This window comes from Microtus ochrogaster, assembly GCF_000317375.1.
Source record: "Microtus ochrogaster isolate Prairie Vole_2 chromosome 14 unlocalized genomic scaffold, MicOch1.0 chr14_random_3, whole genome shotgun sequence".
NCBI classification, from domain to species: domain Eukaryota; kingdom Metazoa; phylum Chordata; class Mammalia; order Rodentia; family Cricetidae; genus Microtus; species Microtus ochrogaster.
Genome location: NW_004949098.1, coordinates 9,236,141 through 9,253,752, shown reverse-complemented (window position 1 = coordinate 9,253,752; position 17,612 = coordinate 9,236,141). Strand labels below are relative to the sequence as shown.

General features: G+C 35.1%; 1 pseudogene; it reads left to right on the top strand.

Moving 5' to 3' along the window:
• Positions 1–17,028, top strand: part of LOC113458014 — a 47,389-nt pseudogene extending 30,361 nt beyond the window's left edge.
• Positions 17,029–17,612: the final 584 nt, after the last annotated feature.

Here is a 17,612-nt window from a genome sequence, read left to right as displayed (position 1 = left end):
AATGGAAGAATTAGTTTAAAAGGAGAGTTTTTTTCTCATGTTAAGACACATTTACAATAGAGAAAGTTAAGTCTATTTATAATTACATAATGCATGATTTAAAAATGAAACAATTAATTGAAGCGATAATCAACTTAACCAGGATTGACATACTCTTAATTATTATTTTGATAATCCTTGTTGACATTTTGATAATACTTGACCTAAGTCTTAAAAAGTTGTGTGATTTAACTGCAAAGATGCAGGTCTTTAGAAAAACTTAATAATAACAGATCATAGAGATATTCAAATCCAAACAGAAGAATTTAATTGAGAACCAATTTCAGCATTGCATTTAAGGTCTGAGGAGTACATCCTAAGGCTTTCAAATAATCAGCCTTAACACATATAGTACCCTTGCAGGAATAACTGGCAAATGATGGAGATTCCCAAGACTGTGCGAGAGTTAAGTAGACCCTTTTGGAAATAGTAGATTTAAGAAGATTCAAGGATGTGATCGTCTTACTTGCACTGCATTCACCTATTGTGAAGCAAATGTTAAACTTGTAGTCAGTTTGTAATAGAATTATCTCTAAATATTGGACAGTTTGTTAAAAGCTATGTTAGAGTCTGGACCACAATTACACTGGAATACCTGGTTCAGAGAAGAGGCTGAGACTATTGAACAATAGAATAAAGCTAGAGGTATGGAGATCCCCCAACATCAACTTCTTGGAGAAGAAGATTATGCTATTATGGAAAGGCAATCTTTCCTTATATGATGACCATGCCTTGGCTTTATGCCTTATATCACCTTTGAAAGACTGGCACAGAATTAAAAAAGTAGGATATCAACATTTGAGCACCAGACTGAGCTCCCAAGGTCCAAATGAGGAGCAGAAAGAGGGAGAACATGAGCAAGGAAGTCAGGACCGTGAGGGGTGCACCCACCCACTGTGACAGTGGGGCTGATCTATTGGGAGCTCACCAAGTCCAGCTGGACTGGGACTGAAAAAGCATGGGATAAAACTGGACTCTCTGAACATGGCGAACAATGAACGCTGATGAGAAGCCAAGGACAATGGCACTAGGTTTTGATCTTACTGCATGAACTCGCTTTGTGGGAGCCTAGCCTGTTTGGATGCTCACCTTCCTGGACCTGGATGGAAGGGGGAGGATCTTGGACTTCCCACAGGGCAGGGAATCTGGACTGCTCTTCAGACTGAAGAGGGAGGGGGAATGGAGTGGGAGGAAGGAGAGAGGAGTGGGGAGAGGGGAGGAGGCAGAAAATTTTTCAACAAAAAAATTAAATAAATTAATTAATTAAAAAAAGATTAAAAAGAAAATTGAGTCAGTTACTAAAGCTATATAAAGCCCAAAAGAAGCTTTCACAGATTTCTTACAAAGATTGACTTCAGCAGTAAATAGAAAGATCAAATTTAGAAGCTAGACAAAAATAGACAAACTTCTCATTTTTGAAAATGCTAATTCTCAAAACAAATGGATAATTCGGCCTTTAAAGGCAAGGTCAGCACCACTTGAGGAATTGATCTAAGATACAATCAATATTGAATCTCCTGACCATGATAGGAGATAGGACTTGGATAGGAGAGTTGATTTCAATAGGTTTGAGGAAAAACTGAAAGATCGAGTGTTATAATTGTGGCAAACAAAGTCACCTTAAAGGGGATTGTAAGCAGAATGTTTCTGGAAACAATGATTTTTCTAAGCACAATCTAAACAAATTCCCCTCAGTTCTGGATTATGCAGAAATTATGGCAAAGTCAGGCATGGGATTAATGAATGTAGATCAAAAAGAAATATTCAATGTAACTCTTTGCCTTCATAAAACTCCTTGAGGCAGCTCTCACAGGCCACTATGCCAAATCCTGTTAAGTCATTTTCTTTTATCTTAGCGGAAACTCCTTACTAGAGCAATTAGAGAACCCAATGACTATGATAAGAAACCATACTGTTCTGTTAACAGCTATTAAAGAGAGCACAAAAATTCAGGGGAAGCCACAAAGCAAGTATTTTAACAAATTTCTACAAAATAGCAAACACCAAAATTAAAATACAAATAAATGGCATTCTCATTGAAGATCTGGTAGATACAGGTGCAGATGTAACAATAATTTCACCAGAATTTTGGCATCCGAATTTATCTGTAAAGGAGGTAGATTTTCAGCCTTTAGGAGTAGGTGGACCAGAACATGACATGGTTGAATGCCTAGGGCTAGGACAAGCAGAAAATTGAAGCAATATGTGGCTAACTTCGTAATGAATTTGTGAGAATGTGATTTATTACAGCAATAGAATTCTTAGATTAACATCCCAACAATCTTAGAGATGAATGATAAATTAGTATATGTTTCTAGGAAAAATATTAGAAAGTATTATAAAAACAGTCAGTGATTTAGTCAGATTGTAAAGAAGAGGGAAAAACAACTGCTGGTCTTCCAAAGGCACCAAGAATCCTTCCTTTAAAATGTTTTGAGAGTTACATAATGGCCTTTAACAACAGAGAAACTTTAGGTTTTAGAACAGCTGCTAAGGAGCAACTAAATGCTCAGCTTATTGAAGAATTAACCAGCCATTAGAATTCTCCTACATTTGTCACTAAAAAGAAATCTGAAAAAAATGGAAAATTGTAACAAATATAAAAAATGTTAAAAAAGATGATTCAACCAATGGGCTCTCTACAGTCTGGCATTCCTTTGCATTCTCTATTACCTAAAGGATGACCTTTTATACTTATTGATTTAAAGGAGTATTTCTTCACTATACCTTTACAAGAAAAAGATGAAAATATTTGCATTCACAGTGCCCACTTATAATAATTCTCAGCCTGCTAAGAGATATCAATAGAAGATTCTCCCACAGGAAATGTTAATTACACCCTGTGCCAATATTTTGTTCAGCACTTTTGAGAAATTATATGTAAGCAACTTTTTCCATCTATAGTTTAACATAACATGGACAATATCCAATTAACTGATTCAAACATAGATACTTTAAGAAGATTGTTTGAAGAAGTAAAAAAAAATGCCTTGTTGGGGATTACAAATTGCTCCTGAAAAAATATAAAAGGATATTCTATTGATTATTTAAGCTATAAAGTAGGTTTACAAATAATTAGATCCTAATAGGTACAAATTGGGAGTCCAAAGTTTTCTAGGAGACATGTCAATCTATGGCCCACTTTTGGAATAAAACCCAATGAGCTGACGAATTTAAACAAAACTTTAGATGATGACAAAGAATTAAATAATCTCAAGAAATTCTCTTTTATAAAATGCTCTTTTATACTTTAAAGATTTTTCACTCATAGTGGTTTAGTAAAATGTGTATTGGCCAGTAGCTAGGCAGGAAGTATAGATGGGGCAGCCAGATTAAGAGAATTCTGGGAAGAGGAAAACACAGAGATTTGTCATCCAGAATCATAGAAGATGAGAATTCCTTATTCAGCAAAGAAGCCAAACCATGTGACTAAACATAGATAAGAATTGTGGGTTAATTTATGTTCTAAGAGCTAGTTAATAATGAGCCCTGAGCCAAAAGATCAAAGAGTTTATAATTAATATAAGTTTCTGACTATTTGGAACTGAATAGCTTTTGACTGGTTGGGTCAGAAACTTCTGTTAACAAATTGTTTCCAAATCTTTGGTAAGAATTTCCACATAAAACCTGAGAGAGCTTTAAAAAAGAAAGGATTCTAGACAGTCAAGAACATAAGCACCACTTATTGGTAACCATCTTTTCTCTGGTAGGCTCTGTTTGCTGGCAGCAAGCAGAGAGATGGTGCCTTTAAGAGAAACTTCCTGATTTTGCACGAGCCCCAAAAACCTCTCACCCTTTTTAGGAGGCTCTACCATCAAATACTTAAATGCTTTTTATAAGCATCTGGCACCAGGCTTCTTGGTGGTGGCATAGACATAGAAATTTCACAAAGTTGTGACAATAAATGTGGCTCCTGCCAGTACCCTCAGCATGATGCTAGACTCTCAAAAATCTAAGTAATGGAGTGGAGTCAGCAGCAAAAGTCACATCTTTAATTCTAGCCATATTGCCTAGATTTCAGATTCATGTGCTCAAAAAAGGATAGAGATATACAGCAAACACATATTCAGATGAAAGAAAACCTCTAAATGGTTTTTAGTATGTTTATAAATATATGTAGGCTTGGGAGAGAAAAGGTAAAAAATAAAGAAAGTCCTTAAAAAAGAAATAGAGTAATTGGGTGTGGTGGAACATGCCTTTAATCCCAGCATTTGGGAGTAAGAGGCAGGCAGACCTTTGTGAGTTTGAACCCAGCCTGGTCTAAAGAGTGAGTTCCAGGATGGCAAAGATACACAGAGAAACCTTGTCTCAAAAAAGAAAAAAAAACCAAAGATTAAAAAATGAAAATAAAATAGTGTTTTTAAAAAGCCACTTAAAGATAGAAAACACAGAAAGTCTGGGTACTGTTTGTTATTGTGTTGTTTTTGAGTTGTTTGATTGCTGAGGAAGGTACAACAGTTGGTAGTGCTACTGGACTAATCCAACCTGTATATTTGAAAATGCATTGACTTTTTAATTAAAAAGGTATATTACTCTAGAGAAAATGATTTGCTTTTGTTTCCACAATAAGGGAGAGGCTTTAGATTAATTATGGGGTAAGAAAAATAAGGTGTGATTAAGGAAGAATCCCTGAACAATCTCCAGTGGTAAAGGATGACCCATATAACCCAACGTTTTAGACCAGATCTGTTGCAGTTTCTTCTGACTACATTCAGAACAGCTTCAAGACTGCTGGATAAGACGAGCAAGACTCACAGAATATTTGACCATAATTCTAAATTTTCTTTGGGTCCTAATAAGATCACTAGCACACCCAATTAACAGGAAGTTGCCTAGAAAGCTATACTCACACACCCCCCCCCAAATATTATGGATGTTTGCCTTTGTTTAGCATATCGGTTATAATTTATTATGGACAATGGTCAGGAAAAAAATTAAGCAAAGACTATTAAGTTCAGGATTTTTGTTTTGAAAACGTAAAAAGGAGAACATGCTTTGGGATAATGTTCTTGTAATTTGTAAATATTTGTCACTCATATTAGTTTAGTAAAATGCCAGTTGGCCAGTAGCCAAGAAGGTAGTACAGTCAGGGCAACCAGATTAGGAGAATTCTGGGAAAAGAAAAAGCAGAGAGGCAATCACCATCTAGAAACAGAAAAAGATAATGAGAATATCTTATTGAGAAATGGTACCAAGTCACATAGAAAAGTCACATTGAAAAGAGTTATGAATTATGAATTAATTTAAGTTTTACAAGATTGTCAATAAAAAGTCCGAGTTAATAGGTCAAACAGTTTATAATTATTATAATCTTCTATGTGTTTACTTGGGAATGAATGGTCTAGGTGGGACAGAAACTTCTCTCTACGATGTAATTATCATCTGAAAGTGATAGAGAATTGGATATGATATAAGGGAAATTACAGAAGTCATATGTCGTTTATGTGGATTCAAATCTTAACTGCATTCTGTACATATTACCCTCCAAATATTACCCTACAGAAATTTTATTGCAGAGGGAGGATATTATTTTAGAAGTGATCTTTTTAACACATACATTGAGTAAAAAAATTAAAAAGTGGAAAAAGTTTCTGCGTTAATTCTAAAAGGAAAATTGAGACTTCATCAATTAGCAAGAATAAACCCCACAGAAATTATAGTACCATTTAACAATGATGAAATTTACAAATTATGGGCAGAAAGTAAAACCCAGAAAAGAGATTGTCATATTATTTGAAAGGATTAACAACACATATTCCAAAAGCAAAATAATACAACTTATAAAGAGAACTATCTGAATCCTTCTTCACATTGTACAGGAAACACGCAAAACATTTTCAGATAGGCTCTTGATTAGGGGTAGAGTTCTGTGGCTAATTCCTTGTCTCAGTGCTATGACCATGAGTGGCTTAAATATATCCTGGCCTTTTGTTTGCTGCTACATCTCTGAGTTCATACATATATCATCCCTATTTTGTCTGTTAGGCAGGGTTTCCTTCAAGTCATCTATCTCTTCTAATTCTTACAATATTTCAATAATTCCCTAAACCCCGAGAAAAAGAGTTTTATAAAGATATCCTCTTTAGGACTGAGTGTTGCAAAATTTCTTCCCATACTTTCTCCAGTTCTTAATACCTATGTTAGTTTCCATCTACTGCAAGTAAACTCTTCTCTGGTAATACCTGAGTGAGGCATTGATCACTGGGGTTTATTTTTATTTCTTAATTTTTTCATTTTCAATATTATTTTAGTTTGCTGATATGTTTCTACTTTCATGTCTTGAAGCACTATCATTATTTTTTTCAAATATTTCTTTGTGTTTTTATGGTCCTCATTGAGAGATTTTCTTCATGTCTTTATGAAGGTCCTGGGCGTTGAACATATTCATAGTCATATGAATATTTTGAAGGCCTTGACTTATCCTTCAATTACATTTCATTTCTCTGGGCCTACTGAAGGTGCTGGGGACGGCATATTGTCTGTTGGTTTGGTTGTTTATGGCTGTGTTTTTGCAGTAGTGTAAAGGCATGTGGAGTTACGGAGATTGAGGTGATTCTAGGTGTTGTTATTTGGCTTTGTTTCTGTTTAGTGAGTGCACCAAACTTTGTCCACTATTACACTCTTTGAATGTATGGAAACTGTGATAGTTGTAGTATGATGGGTTTAAAGAGTTTTGGGTTATCAGCTACTAACAAAAAGCAATGGAAATTGGCAAGAAGGGAAGATTTGCTCATAGATATTCTAATGCATGCATGTTCTTTTGAATATGTTACTGAACAGATGGTCATTAATAACATGGCATTATCATTCTAAGAACAGCTCTCACATACTGTTGTCTAATTCAGTTGATGTCGAATTTCTTATTAGCTATTAAAGATGACTTCAGATTTTCACATGCTCTTGGCCTTTGGTCAGTAAAATCACCAATAATTTGTTATAAAATTTATACCAACATTCTATGATTTACTTGCAGTGATGGCAGAGAAATAAATCCTTCTGAATATAATTTAAGCAGGTTGATGTTAAAATATTGAAATATATTATGTTTTCCATTGTCCTTTTGACGAAGTCCCATATTGCATTTACGAGACATCGAAAAAAAATAGCTTTTTTTCCCGGCTTACCTCATATTCTAGCTTCGTTCCTCAACATATCTTATATTGTCATTTTTTCTTTTGGTTTTTCAAGACAGGATTTCTCTGTATAACTTTGGTAACACTGTCAAATTTTATTTTAGTTATAGGGATTATATCTTCACATATTTTATTTAAAATATATTTTTCTTACAATAGTCTTATTATGGATTTCCATATCCCAACTTCTTTCAGTTACCCTCCCCATCTTGATCGACCCCTTTTCTGACTCTCATTAAAAAATAAGTAGACATCTAAGGAATAATGATAAAGCAAAATAAAATGTGATAAAGCAAAGCAAACAAAGAGGAATAGGACAATACAAAGAAACAAAGAATAAAAAGAGCCAATCAAAATCATGAGAAACATGTAAACTTAAAGACACAAGGTTACACACACAGGAGACCCTGTAAACACAAAAGCAGAAACTATAGTACAGTCAATGACATTTAAGGTAAATAATAAAATGTCCTGAAGCAAAATTATGAGATAACGAAGTTCTGAATATGACACTGAGTCAATTTTGAGTTGGTAGTCTACTAATCTATTGCTGAGCATGTACCCTTGAGTATTTTGGTTTTTTTTACCAATGAGACTACACTGTAGAAAAATAAATTTATATTTGGAAGTGGTTATCAGTTTGAGGTAGCTTCTGGGTCAGGGATGGGGGTTTTCATTCACTTTCTCTCAGCTCCAGGACACCAGCTGGTACAGGCTCTATGCATGCTGCCACAGTCTCTATGAGTTCCTGTGTGCATCAATTCTGCTGTGTCTAAAATGCACTGTTTTCTTGGTGTCTTCAATCCCCTTTGGCTTTTACATTTTTTCTGTAATCTCTCCCACAGTGGTCCTTTTGCCCTGATGGGAGGGATTTGACAGAAACATTTCATTTAAGAGAGAAAGTTCCAAGGTCTCCCACTGTCTGTACATTGTCTATAGACCTCTGTAATTCTTCTTGCCAACAAGATGGGTCTCCTCTGAAGATGTCTGAGCAATTTACTGATCCGAGAGTACAACAGAATGTTCATAGGAGTCACATTATGGCTACATATCTTTAGGAGAACAGAATTATTTGGTTTTCCCTCAGGTCATTGGCCTATCTAGTTTCATGGCATGGCCATCCATGCCTGTTGTCTATAGAGTGGCCTCAAATCATTCAGATTTTTGTTGCTTATTCTCATAAGCTTGTGCCACAGTTGTACATCATTCAGGCAAGTCATCATTGTAGACTGAATGTTTTGTAAGTAGGTTGTTCTTTATCTTCCTTTTTTGGTAGTGTACAGATGACTTTTCAGCATTTTGAGCATCAGTCTCCAGGGCTGAAGGCTCTAGGTAGACATCAGTTTTACTTCTGCATGTTCAGTGCATTGTGTATGTGTTGTCATTACCAATAGGTTCTTGCCATCAGTCTGTGGATAACAACCAATAGTTTTTACAATAGCATGGTTGTTAGGGGTTACCATGGGTCCCCTTTGGCCAAAATCTCAATTAGATATAACCTATTACTGGTATTGTAAGCTTCATTTGTGGATATAAGATGTCTAGTTGGGTCTCTCTTTCCCCATTATTTAGTAAGTTCAATGAGACCAATTTCATATGTTTATATTTATGCAGCTTCTACATTCTTAGATTTACATATAACCTCTCCAATTGTCTTGAATTTTTCTGTCTCTCCTTATATTTTTTTCTACTGCCATCTTCACATTTGATCAGTGCCTTCCAGTTCCCTCTACCATCCACTCATAACTATCTATTTTAACTCCCCTTCCTAAGGAGTTTTACCGCTGCCGCATTAGTCAGGTACTCTATACTCTATATCTGTGGCTATTCAGATTGTAACTTTCTCATCAATGATTTAAGAGTTAATATCCACATGTAAGTGAATACATATCAAATTAGATTACTGGATATTGGTTACCTTACTCAAGATGGATATTTTTGACATCCATCCATTTATCTGTGTTTTTATGATTTCATTCTTTAATGGTTGAGTAATATTCCATTGTTTACATGTATCACAGATTTTTCTCCTATTCATCTATCTAAGGATATGTAGGTTGTTTCTAATACCTGGTTATTATGAGTAAAGAAGCAATGAACATTGTTGAGCAACTGTCTCTATTGTGTAATTAAGCAGCCTTTGGGTTATATGGATAAAAGTGGTATAGCTGAATCCTGAGTAAAATCAATTCAAAACTTTCTGAGGAAAGTCTACACTGATTTCCATAGGGGCTATAAAAGCTTGAATTTCCAGCAGCAATTCATGAATATTTATTTTATTCCATATTTTACTAACAAGAGACATTTGTTTTTATCTTGGCCATTCTGACTGCTACAAGATAAAATTTCAAAATAGTTTTCATTTGAGTTTTCCTGATGACTAAGAATGCTGACCATTTGTTAAATGTTTAAATGCTTTTAGGTCATTCATGTTTCCTTTTCAAGAGCTGTCTTTAGATCTGTACTTGATTTTTAAATTTGGTGTTTTGTTTTATATATATATATATATATATATATATATATATATATTAGATATTAGCCCTCTATTCAATGTGTAGCTGGTCTAACATTTTCCCAATTTTTGTCTGCCACTTACTCCAAATGAGGATGTCTTTTACCATGCCAATGAACTCAAGATTACTGTACTTGCTTTTCTATCAGATTTTATGAGTCTGGCCTTATGTTGAGGTATGTCTTCGATACATTTGGAGTTGAATTTTATGCAGGCTGATATATATGGATCTATTTTTATTCTTCTACATGGTGTCATCCAGCTGAACCAGGAATATTTGTTCAACATAATGTCTTGATTTTTCTAGTGTGTATTTCTGGTTTTATTACAAATAAGGTGTCTACAGGTGTGTGAACCTATTTCTGGGTCTTCTAGTATATTCCATTGATCATTTGTGTCAATATAGTTATGTTTTTATTATTATATCTCTGTAGGAGTTGTTTTATTAGTCAAGGTGTTTTGACTGTCCTGGATTGTTTATATTTCTGTATGAAGTAGAAAATTTTCTGTTCAGCATATGGGAAGTATTGTGTTGGAATTATGAAGGGGATTACATTGAAAAATAAATACATAAATTGTTTTTTTTTATTGAGAAAAGGAAAAAACAAAGTTTCCCCCTCCTCCCAGCCTCCCATTTCCCTCCCCCTCCTCCCACCCTTCTCCCCCTCCCCCGACTCCTCTTCCCCTCCCTCTCCAGTCCATAGAGCAGTCAGGGTTCCCTACCCTGTGGAAAGTCCAAGGTCCTCCCCGCTCCGTCCATGTCTAGGAAGGTGAACATCCAAACTGGCTAGGCTCCCACAAAGCCAAAACATGAAGTAGGATCAAAACCCAGTGCCTTTGTCCTTGGCTTCTCATGAGCCCTCATTGTTCGCCATGTTCAGAGAGTCCGGTTTTATGCCATGCTTTTTCAGTCACAGTCCAGCTGGCCTTGGTGAGCTCCCCATAGATCAGCCCCACTGTCTCAGTGGGTGGGTGCACCCCTCGTAGTCCTGACTTCCTTGCTCATCTTCTCCCTCCTTCCGCTCCTCATTGGGACCTTGGGAGCTCAGTCCATTGCTCCAATGTGGGTCTTTTCTCTATCTCCATTCATCACCAGATGAAGGTTCTACGGTGATATGCAAGCGACCCCCAAAACTCCACCAAAGAACTTTTACAGCTGATAAACAGCTTTAGTAATGTGGCAGGATACATAAATTGTTTTTGCAGGATCATCATTGTGACTATATAAATACTATTGAGCCATGAGCATTAGAGACTTTCCATCTCATCATATCTTTTTTCAATTCATTTTTCAGAGTCTTAAAGTTTTAATAATACAAGTCTTTCACTTTCTTGGTTAGAGTTACCCAAGATAGTTTCTATATTTATAGGATATTGTGAAAGGTAGTGTTTCTCTGATTTCTTTCTCTAGCCATTTGTTTAAAGCAAGACTGGTGATTTTTGTCTTTTTTTATTTAGGTGCTCTGCTACTTTATTTAAAGTGTTTATAAGGTATAGGAGTTTCTTGGTGGATTTTTTAGCATCATATACATAAATGATCTTATTATCTGCAAATGGATAATTTGATGTCTTACTTTTCTATTTGTATCTCCTTGATCTTTCAGTTGTCATATTACTATACCAGAGAATTTGAGTATTTTATAGAATAGCTATGAACAGAGTGGGCAACCTTGTCATATTACTGTTTGAAGTGGAAATGATTTGAACTCCTCTCCGCTTGAGTTGATATTGGTCATGGGCTTGTTGTAAATTGATTTTATTGTGTTGAATTATGTCCTTTGTATCTCTAAGCTCTTTAGAACTTGCATCATGAAGTGGTGTTCAATTTTGTAGAAGGCTTTTTCTGCATTTATTGAGATGATCATGTGGTTTTTGCCATTCAGTCTCTTCTTACAGTGGATTATATTTGTAGATTCATGTATTCATCCCTGTGTCTCTGGGATAAATCCTAATGTCATGGTAGATAAACATTTTGTATGTGCTCTTGGATTTAATTTTCAAGTATTTTATTGAGAATTTTTGCATCTATGTTCATAAGTGTAGAAGTTTATAATTTTGTTGCTATCATTAGATTTTATGTGGTCTAAAAATCAGGGTAACTGTTGGCTTATAAAAAAAACTTGGTCAATGTTTTTTTTTTATTTTGTGGCATTATTTAAGAAGTATAGGTGTTAATTCTTCTTTGAAAGACTGGTAGAATATTACACTAAAATCATTTGACCTTTGACTCTGAGCTATTTTTTAGTTTTAATTATTGGTTATATTTTATGAAGAGTTATAGGTATGTTTAAATTACTTATATTATCATAATTTAACTTTCATAGGTGGCATATATTGATATGATTACCATTTTCTGTGGAGTTTATAATTTGGTGGAGTATGGGTTTGTAAAATATGTTTTCATGAGTCTCTAGATTTCTTAGGTATCTGTTTTATGTTCTACTTTTCATCTCTGATTTTGTTAATTTAAATATTCTCTATGACTTTTCTTAATTTGGATAAATATTCATCTTAATTATTTTCTCAAATAAAAACTAACTCTGTTTTATTGTATTTTATTTTTTTATTAATTCTATTGATTTCAACCCTGGGTTAGATTATTTGTTGTCATCGACTCCTTTCAGGTGTAATTTCTTCTTTTTGTTCTAAAGTTTTTATGTGTGCTCTTAGGTCACTAATATGAAATTTTTACAATATTCTAGGTAGTTAGTACTATGGTCTTGCCTGTTAAAACTGTCTTTAGTGGGTAATAAATTTTAGTTTGCTGTGTTTTCATTTTCTTTTCATTATGAACTTTTGAAAATTCCTTTCTTGACACATTTTTTTATTCAGTAGTAATTTTTTCAGATTCCACAAGGTTGTAAATTTCCTGTTTCAGTTCTTGGTAGTCAGCCTTAATTCACAACAGTCAGAATGGATGCAGGGTACTTTTGTTTGTTATTTCACTTTTTTAAATTTTACATCTGTTGGGACTGGTTTTGTGTCCTTTTATGTGTTCCATTTTGGAGAAAACATCTTTCTTCTTCTATATAGTTTATTGTTTGTTCATATTTTTTCATGTTTCTTTTTTCTTTTTCCTTTGCCTTAAAAAGTTGGAATAGTTGAATATTTTACTGCAAGTTTAAAAATTAAATTCCATGAGAAATGTGACATAGAGATCATTTTGGTACCATCTACCCAGAGTATGTCATGCATTTCATGGCAACTCTTTTTGCAATCTTGTTACTGTCGTGTGTGTGTGTGTGTGTGTGTGTGTGTGTGTGTGTGTGTGTGTGTGTGTCTTTATGCTAACTGATATGCTCTTTGAAGGACCAATATTTTATTCCTGGTCTCTGTAGCAACAATCCTAGCAGGGTAAAGTGTTTACCTAGTGATCATTGACTTCTATTTATATAATCCTTTATGGAAAACAGTCTAAAATAGGACTACCAAGTTCATCTTTTTGGGATCGAAGCAACCTTAAACAAATTTTAAATCTCTTAAAAGATTGATTTTTTTTTCATCTTTTAGGTACAAGCAATTGAGAATCCCAATTTGCTGAACTCTCCTGAGGATCCAAAGAACATAGCTAGTAAGTGATCCCTGCTTCTGTAATAAATAGTTTCTGAGGAATCCCAGTGAAAATTATTTGTCTACTAGAATCTAAAATCCAATTTAATTTCTTAACGAATTTATTTTTATTCTTTTATTTGCTTGTCTGTCTGTGTATGTATGTTTGTGTCATGCATGCAATATGAATGTATAGTGTCTATGTTGCCTAAAAGTACACTGGAACACATGAAGATAGAATTAGAGTTGGTTATGAGCAAGCCTAGGTAGGTGCTGAAAAATAAATTCTGGTCTCCTAAGCCACAAACACTCTTAATGTCTAAATCATTTCTCTAGTCCCCGATGTAATATTTATCATGAATAACATGGAAATAATATGAAATGCAATGCTTAGAAAAAAGTCATTCACATTTATAAAGTTGATGACACATATCCAAGATATTCTTGTATTTGAAATAGCAATGAGGAAACAAATCCCCTTCTGTGAATAGAATTGTGTTGCTAATGATTCAACAATTATTCTGTGACCTTCAGCAGACATAAAAATATACACAGACCCACATACACATGCTCACACACTTTTTCTCTCTTATACACATATACACATGTGCATATCAAAGCACATATCTATACATGAACAAAGACACATACACACTTTCAATATTTTGTACAGAACTAATTCAGCAAACACCCCCCAAATCTGATCAAATACTAAATGATAATGCTAAAACTCTATCTGTAATTTAAATTGAAATTACCTACCCACACATAAGCACCCAGAAATTAATAAATATTTAATTTGAAGTTTATTTACCCATGTTCTTCTTCCAAAACAAATTCTCTTTCTCACATTCATTCTCTTACTTATGACAAAAAATAAAATATTCTTTCTCACTTTACTCAAGCAATAACTGATAAACTAAAGAGAAAAAGCCTAAAACAGATATGCCAGTCTTTTTATGATGCACCAGAACCATATCTGAACTATTCATTTCATTCCTGACCTATTTATTCCATTGCTCATAAGGCCAAGTTGTGCTGTAAATCACCCAGAAACACATACACAGACACACATATTCTCTGTCTCTCTGTCTCTGTCTCTGTCTCTCTTTCTCTCTCACACACACAAAGTAAAGGTAATTAAATGAATATATGTTTAACATTAATGAACAAAGAATTTTGAATGTAGACAAAGTTCCAGTCTTGAGTAACTGCAATGGGGAAGGGGAGGCCAATAATAAAATATTTATTTTTTAGTTGTGTCGATACCTATTTAAACAGAATTATTGTGTGCTGTCAGAACTTATGAGGGCCTAATACAATGAGGATATTAATGCAAAGTTTGCCAGAAAAAATAAAAATATTTATATAAAATTAAAATTCAAAAGCAAATTCACTGAATGAGAAGAGACCAAAAAGCCTATTAGTCATGAAGAAAAAAAAACTATGAGGAGTGCAAAATATGGGATAATAAGGTTGATTAAATTAACTGGAGGACTGGATAGAGTGTAGGTACCTCATTGCCTTAGTTATCCAAACTTACACACAGATACTAAAAGCATAGCCCTTACTCCTGAGAATAAGAGATAAACTATAGCCTTCAAATAATCAGAAGATAAAGAAGTGATTGTAAATAGTGAAACGATCAAACAAGGATCATGAAACCCTTGCTGTGTTCTTCAGACTCTGTAATTTGGGGTCATTTCCCAGAGAATAATATAGAAATCATCTTGAAGGTAAAATGTGTAATGTTTGTTAGTGACAGTCTTTCACAGAAATGCCATTTGAATCAGTGTTGTACTTCATTGATTTATATAAAAAGATGTTGGGCACCTTTTTGATTATCATATTTTTAATAATTTTTGTTTTTTGAAAATTCCACACATATATGAAATAATGTTTTCTGTACCCAATCCCTACTCCCTGCACCTCCTTCAGGATCAAATACGATACATCTTATACCTTCGCATCCTTCATTTATTTGTTTGCTTGTTTATTTAATTACATGTTTATTATAATCCACTTAGTCTAATTAATACCCTTAGGTACATGGGCGTGGTCTCATCCACAGGAGTATAGGTAATCTAATAATTGTTAGATTACCACCAATCAAAGAAAAATGATATTTTGCCTTTATCCTATGAGTTTTGACTTGATTAATTGTATACAAGTCTTGTGCAGGTAACCAGGTGTTGTATTAATGTGTTCCACAGCCATGTCATATTCAGAGGACAACATTGAAGACAACTCTCCCGAGATCTCCAAGTCAGGTGAATGCACTTCCACCTATAGTGGTATATTATTTGTGATTTAATAAATAAAGCTTACGTGAAGATCAGAGGGCAAAGCAGCCATACTAGTCAGTCATACAGGCCAGAGAGTGGGGTACATGCCTTTAATCACAGGACTCAGGAGACAGAGGCAGATGGCTCTCTGTTAGTTCAAGGCCACCCTGGACTAAACAAGATGGAATCTGTCTAAAAGAAAAACAAAGCTCATGCAAAGACATGGGATCACATGTCTTTCATCCCAGCACTAGGGAGGTGGAGACAGCAGTGCTATAGCTGGGCACAGAGAGGAATATTTGGGAGAAGAAACAGGAAATCAGTGGAGTGTGTGGTGTTGGGTGTGGGGTGTGGAGTCTTCAGGATTCATGAAGACATGATCTCATCCATTTCCAGTCTGAGATAAAGATAAGAGTCAGTGGCTGACTGCTTTGCTTTTCCAATCTCCAGGTAAAACCCCAATATCTGTCTCTAGGTTTTTATTATTTGTGCTACATTCACCAACCTTGGATGCCGAATATCCAGTTATAGATAAAAATGAACTTATGAAAAAAAGTCAAACTGATCCAGCAAGGAGCAAAGTCATCTAATGAGGAGGGGAATCTTCTCAACAGTGCTTATAAAAACGCCATGGCAGCTGCCTATACATTATCTGGGAGGGTTTCCTCAATTATCTAGCAAAAGATAGAAAGTGGAAAGGGGAAACAACAGATGGCTTAAAAATACAGAGAGTAAACTGAAACTGAGCTGAGACACATCTGCAATGATTTATGGTCTTTTTTGGAATAGTTCTTCCTCCATGCTTCACAAAGCCTTCTGTTTGAAAATGAAGGGCGACTACTTCCTTTATGTGGCCGAGGTTGCTGCTCTTGATGAGAAAGGACTTGCGGGCTAGTCACAACGAGGCCAGCATACCAAGAAATGTGATCAGCAAAGAGGAAATGCAACCAACACATCCTATCATGATGTGGGAGTGATTTCTTATTAATAAAGAAACTGCCTAGGCCCATTTCATAGGCCAACCCTTAGGTAGGCAGAGAAAACAGAACAGGATGCTGGGAGAAAGAAGCTGAGTCAGTGAGTCACCATGATTCTCCCACTCCAGGCAGATGCAGGTTAAGATCATTTCTGGTAAGCCAGCTCGTGAGCTACATGGATATTAGAAATGGGCTAGTCCAGGTGTGAGAGTTAGCCGAGAAAAGGTTGGATGTAATGGGCCAAGCGGTATTTAAAAGAATACAGTTTCAAGGTAATTATTTTGGGTATAAAGCTAACAGTGTGGGCAGCCGGGTGCCGGGGAAACAGCCCCGCCGCTCCTAATTCAACACTATCAGACTGGATCTGTCCCTAAACTCCTCTGTGTTCTATTATGAGATTCTGAAACCCCAGCAAAAGTTGTTTTCCTGCAAAAATAGCTGTTGACAAAACCATTGCTGTTGAACTTGATACAGGAAGTAGAAAACTGAACAAAGATAACACACAAATGATGCAGTTATTGAGAAACCAATAGACATTGAGGACATTGGATGCATGAGGAAGCAAAGCAGACGTCAAAGAAAGAGAAGAAATTTAATTGGTCTTCCAGCCTTTGTCTGCCTCATACTAAAATTCATACGGCTGACCATTTGTCATCCATTCTGTCTCTCAAAGAGGTTTTTGTTTGTTTATGATTTATGGTGGGTTTGTTACTTCTATTTTAATATATGTACTTTCCATATTATCTTTAGTATTAGAAGAGTAGACCCAGTTCCCAATTAACTTTAAGGAGTTACTCATTTTGATCTTGATGTGGCCAAGACAAAGATGTGGAATTTTGTAAGAGTTATACGTGTTAGGCTCACTACTGTTTGAATATTGTGCCTTCAGAAGGACCAAGGTTAAAGCTGCTTCCATGTCTAAGTAAAAAAAGTGTCTGCATATTGGTTTGTGCTGCTGGTTAATATAAAGGATAACTGGTTCCAGTCACAGTGTAGTTATTGTGGTATTTCACGGCTTGAATAACATGCATGGTTATGGTCAAAATGGACATCCCACAAATGAACATTGAAATCCTGTCTTAGCATTCATATACCCTTGACTGAAGCCTCAGCGGCT